Source organism: Lepisma saccharinum, chromosome 18 (assembly GCF_977018435.1).
Source record: "Lepisma saccharinum chromosome 18, izLepSacc3.1, whole genome shotgun sequence".
NCBI lineage: Eukaryota > Metazoa > Arthropoda > Insecta > Zygentoma > Lepismatidae > Lepisma > Lepisma saccharinum.
The window spans coordinates 9,592,254-9,598,253 of NC_139246.1; the positions used below are offsets into that span (position 1 = coordinate 9,592,254).

Genomic DNA, 6,000 nt, shown 5'->3' on the forward strand with positions numbered 1-6,000 from the left:
CCCGTATAATGTGACGGGTGCAAAATAGCCTTAGTGCTCACGCACCCAATATTTTAAATTCAAATTCAAATTCAACGAGTACAAAACGCCTGTACTCGTTGACAAACAACTGTAATAATTAAAATCGCATGATAATGTAGATGCGTTTCTTTAATCACACGTTGAGTACTGGACCAAGTGCACCTCACCATCGAAAAGTCTGGTTTCGAGCCAGACCCCGATTTTAGGCTGTGACATTTTCATTTTAACGATAACACCGGAAAGTTGAGAAAAGCAAAATAAAATGTTTAAAATGTATTTAGGAAGGTTAAGTAGGCAAGTTTTCGGTCTTTCGAAATCGCGAAATAACGCGAATTAACAGTTGGGCTGAAAAGTTCGTAGGCTAACGTAGTAAAAAATATTTTTTTGACAAAATTCGATTTTATTATTCAATATAGTTGCCTTCGAGGGCGATACAACGATTATAGCGGTCATACAATTTTTCGATGCCATTTTTATAGTACGATTTCTCTTTAGCCTCAAAATAGGCCTCAGTTTCGGCGATTACCTTTTCATCAGTGCTAAATTTCTTTCCAGCGAGCATTCTTTTAAGGTCTGCAAACAGGAAAAAGTCACTGGGGGCCAGATCTGGAGAATATGGTGGATGGGGAAGCAATTCGTAGTCTAATTCATATAATTTTGCCATCGTTTTCATTGATTTGTGACACGGTGCATTGTCTTGATGAAACAGCACTTTTTTCTTCTTCAAATGGGGCCGTTTTTTCGTGATTTCATCCTTTAAACGCTCCAACAACGCTATGTAATAATCGCTGTTGATGGTCTGGCCCTTTTTGAGGTAATCGATGAATATAATACCATGCGCATCCCAGAATACTGATGCCATAACCTTGCCAGCCGACTGTTGCGTCTTTCCACGCTTTGGATTCGGTTCATCACGTGCAGTCCACTCGGCTGACTGTCAATTGGACTCTGGAGTGTAGTTATGGAGCCATGTTTCATCCATTTTAATATATCGACTGAAAAATTCGTGTTTATTACGGTTGAATATCGCTAAACATTGCTCCGAATCATCAAAACGTTGTTGCTTTTGATCGATTGTGAGCACGCGCGGCACCCATTTTGCGCACAGCTTTCGCATGTTCAAATATTCATGCACAATATGTCCAACACGTTCCTTTGATATTTTTAAAGTGTCAGCTATCTCGATCAACTTCACTTTAAGATCATTAAAAATTATTTTGTGGACTTTTTTGATGTTTTCGTCGGTAACAGCCTCTTTGGGGCGTCCACTGCGTGCATCGTCTTCGATGCTCATTTCGCCTCGTTTAAATTTAGCAAACCACTTCTCAACGGTTGATTTTCCTGGTGCAGAGTCCGAATAATGTTTATCAAGCCAAGCCTTGGCTTCAACAGTATTTTTTTTCGCCAAAAAGCAATGCTTTATTAACACACGAAATTCTTTTTTATCCATTTTTTCACAATAACAAAAGCTGCTTCACTCACAATGCTATATCTCACGAACTAGTTATCCGGCAGCTGTGAAATTTATACAATTATCTTTTGAAGGTTAGTACTAAGTAAAAATCACATGGATTTAATTCTAGTAACGCCATCTATGAGTCAGCCTACGAACTTTTCAGCCCACCCGATATGTCAATTTTTCAGAATAACACCGAATTTTGCACTTTAACGTGAAACATGCCATATAAATTGGCGACAAAATTTTTTCTGTTCAAAAAGAACTACCTGAAGCTCTGAGATCTGTCATTTCTAGTCTAGCTGGTGAAAGTTCGAGTCGAAAGAGATTGCCACGCTTCATTTATTGCAGTTTGGTTGGCAGTTTAGTGTTTATTGTATATTTAGTAGCCGATGAGATTAAATAGTTTTCTAAATGCAAATTTGGTCATTTCTCACAAAGGTAAGCCTTATATTTATTTTTCTTGTCATTAAAACTAAACTTTGTCTCAATTTCCAGAACTAAAGTAATGTGAAAATCACAAAAAGAACAATCAAAAGGCATGTAAAAATAACAGCGAAGTTTACCCTAAATAGCGAGAAACAACACCTAATTGAAATACAAAATAACATCGAAATTTAGGTGAAAATAAAAGGCAAACTTCACGTCCCTACCTATAACTAAGAACGCTCCTTACAGAATTTCAGATATACCTTTTAAGCCAATTTATGTGTGATGGTTACCAGCGGCGGCTATACTTCGGAATTCTTAGTGTTTTAAACCCACTTTATGCACAGTAAGGCTAATCGGGACTGGAACTACAGTTTAAAGTGCCTCCACCGGGAATCGAACCCGGGCCCCTTTAATGCAACGACGCTACCACAGCGCCATCGAAGAGGGTAGCTGGTAAAAAGAAAATGAGGTAACAAGGAAAATTAGAACAATAGTTACGCATTAGAAAATTGGGTTTCTAACAACACACACTAACATTTAGTGTGTTTCAATATGAAATTTAGCGTGTGTTATGTTAGAAACCCAATTTCCTAACAAGTATGTAACCATTGATATAATTTTCTCTACTACCCCATATTTTCCTACTACCTCTTCAGCTAATTCAGAACCATCTAAGATGGCTACTTATATTATTAATATGTTGAACACATTTCAAATGTACATCGCGCTGCGACGCCAAGGGTCCCGGGTTCGAATCCCGGTCGGGCTTGGTTGTTTGTGAATGTCCATTCATCAATTTCATCATTTCATTACTCATCGCCATCTTCGCAAATTAGCCAAGAGGCACAAAACGCGAAGTAAAATAAACTAAATAATAATAATAAAAAAAACATTTCAAATGTAAGTTTTAAAATTTTGTGCCCCTTCTCAAAGCAACTTCCCTGCAGGCAGGGTAATGCAATTTAACGTAAGAAAAGGTTTTCTACATGACACAGTAAATTACGCGCAAAAAGCCAATTACGTCAAAAAACCAGAAGAAAACAGCCTCTTTTGCGATGGTTATTTTTATATATGACAGTTGGATATGGTAGAAAACAAAAAAAAGGCTTTAAAAAAGTTTCCTTCCAAATTTGCATGTATTGGAATTTTACAAACTACCATGTTAACATCATAAACATAATTAGCCTATGCAAGCGAACAAGACAGGCCTCCCCTACGTTATGTTATGTGCAAGACGTACTGTATATATCAATAGGTTTCTCAATTTTTAAAAACATGTGAAAGAAATTGTTGTACAGGGTGTACCAAAAGTCTCATTACCCCCCCCCCTTTTGAATTGTAGACAAACCTGCAAAATGTTATTTTAACAGCATGCGTATGATGAGATGATGGTATACCATGAAATCAGACCGATGACCACTATTTACTCCAGAGGATCTGTGCGCACACCGCCATTTTCATGGCACAGTATTATTTGCCTCCAGGTGCGATGTGAAATCCTCCGTATCATAAGATGTCAGATCTGGATTTCGGGGTGGCCATTTTAAGAGAATTCCTCAATGATGTGTTCAGAGACAAACGGATTGGACGAGGATCGCCAAATTTACCAGCACCTTTAAAATGGCACTCCGAAGTCCAATCTGACATCTTGTGATAATGCGCTATGGGGGCACATCAAACAGAAAGTCGCCCATAATCGTTATCGGACAACTGAGGAACTTCAAGAAGCTGTTCGCAGTGCGTTTGCTTCCTTCACGCCAGCCAAGTTACGGAGGATTTCACATCGCACCTGGAGGCGAATAATACTGTGCCATGAAAATGGCGGTGTGCACACAGAGTAAATGGTGGCCATTGGTCTGATTTAATGGTATACTATCCTCTCATCATACGCATGCTGTTAAAATAACATTTTGCAGGTTTGTCTACAATTCAATGGGTAATGGGACTTTTGGTACACCCTGTACTTTTAAATATATGTTAGTGAGGTTGAGGGCGTGAGGTGGCTGTATAAGTAACATTCAGTAAATAATGATTGTGTGCTGAAATGTGTAAGAAAATTAAAGATTAAAATGTAATATAATAAAAATAGGTTTCATATTACTATTTTACAAAAGAAAACAACTTTTTTATATCTGCGTAAAAAGCTGGTTTTCTAAGCGAAGTAAATTACTAGTAAATTACACGTAATTTACGTAAAAACTCAACAAGCAAATTACATTGCCAACCCTGTTTGCAGGTAGAGGCCACGAGCTGTATGCCTCCCCCCCAAAAAGTCTCACATATCCATGCCTGCTTCGAGTACCGGTCTGACCATAGCTGTCCCGTAAAACTTTCAGTTGAGAATCAGTTATCTTCGTAGTCGCGATTAGCCCAACGTGGCAGAAAAGCGACGCGAATTAAGAAAAATACAATGTAAAGCTACGAATGTAAACATATTTTTTTTACAATGCCTGAGAATATTTCACACCACCCCTATTCACAAAGGCACCGGAAACTCTCTGTCAATGACCTTCAAGGACAGTGGTTCTGGCCTTATTCACTTCTACACAACAAGCTAGAGTCAATTGTTTTGAGTTCATTTGGTTCTCGTTTTTTTCAGAGGAAAAAAATGTCTGTTTCGAGAGTACTGCTGCAGGACAGACTATAAATATCAATCCGCCAGAAAAGGAGAAGGATTATGTAAGACACTAGCACGAAATGTCATGTGGGTGAGGAACACAAAGTTCAAGGACCTTCCGACTTGAACGGGAGAAATGTCATTTGCTTTCAAGACAAAAGCAGGCAAAGTGCACACGAATTCCATTACTAACTTTCTAGCAGTGTTCGGAAAGTATTTTTTTAAAGTAACTGAGTTACAGTTACTCATTTTAAAAAGTAACAGAGTTACAGTTAATCATTTTGAAAGTAACAGTTACTCATTTTAAAAAGTAATTCAATTACAGTTACTTCTTGCTGGAAATTTTCTTGCAAATAAATTACACACAATCAATAATTGCAATAAAATAATATGTGAAGACTTACATTTGTTTTATTTATGTTTCTGGTACATAATATGTCTTCATATACTCGTATTTATATTATCAGTATTGTATTTAAGAAATTTCCATTCGGGTGAGAGGAATTCTACTAACTGTATGGAAACAGTATGAGGTAGTGATTTTATACCGCTTAACATGGCTGCTTCTACCACTGTATTTGCCAAACACTACTTCCAACGGTCTGACAGAAAAGTGTGGCAAATGAATGACAAAGACGAAAAAGTAACAAAATCGCCAATAATGACACAATAAAAATTTAAGTGTCGTGAAGTAACTGTAAAAGTAACTGGTTGATTTTAAAAGTAACTAGTTACTGTTGCATTTCTTCAAAAACTGTTACTTGTAAGTAGTTACTTCAAAGACACTGGCTTCAAGCGAAATTAATGCAAGAATGAGAGAGTCCAAATTGTGTTCAATTTAACGTAGAAACTGCCATTAGAACTTCAAAGGCATGACTTAATTCCTAGAAATTAACATATAGGCCTACCTGTCACTTGTGCATTCTCCCCTTTACATCTATCCAATCACGACTTCGTTAACAACAGATGGCGCACGATCCACAAACACGAAACAGTTTTGAGAAATATCACTGTAACTCACGATCACAGAAAACTAATCCAACACACTTCCACACTAATATTCAATCAATGCACTTCACATCATTGACATACTAGCATCGTGAGCCACGTATGAACTAAGGAACGTAAAGAGAAAATGTCAATTACAATTTGCTCCAATTAGGATTTCTGAAAGGCAACAGGTGATATCGTAACATGCTCACGGATGAACCGCCTGTCTTCGGGCACAGATGTTGCCTGCGCGCATGCGCGCTGTTCTTCTTTTCCACCTGTCATTCGGGATTCACAGTGAATGTTATTCTGCGCTGACGTGTTTGGGAGCTTCGAATGGCTACCGGCAATGGAAATTATGCCTCGTTGCATCTGACAAAACGGAACGAGCAGGTGAATGTAATCTGAAATGTAATGATCGTACTGTAAATTCAAAAGATCTAGATCAACAATTCTGTATGTCATCATTACTCTTGTAATATGA

At 37.8% G+C, this 6,000-nt stretch overlaps 1 protein-coding gene across 1 annotated transcript in view; it reads right to left on the reverse strand.

Annotated features, from left to right (window-relative positions):
• The window catches only part of LOC146002375 (uncharacterized), a 276,890-nt gene extending 271,166 nt beyond the window's left edge, over positions 1-5,724 (reverse strand). The window contains exon 1 of the mRNA XM_083140104.1: positions 5,435-5,724. The gene's annotated coding sequence lies outside the window, so the exon portion shown is untranslated. The remainder of the gene's footprint in view (positions 1-5,434) is intronic.
• Between the last annotated feature and the right edge of the window lie 276 nt (positions 5,725-6,000).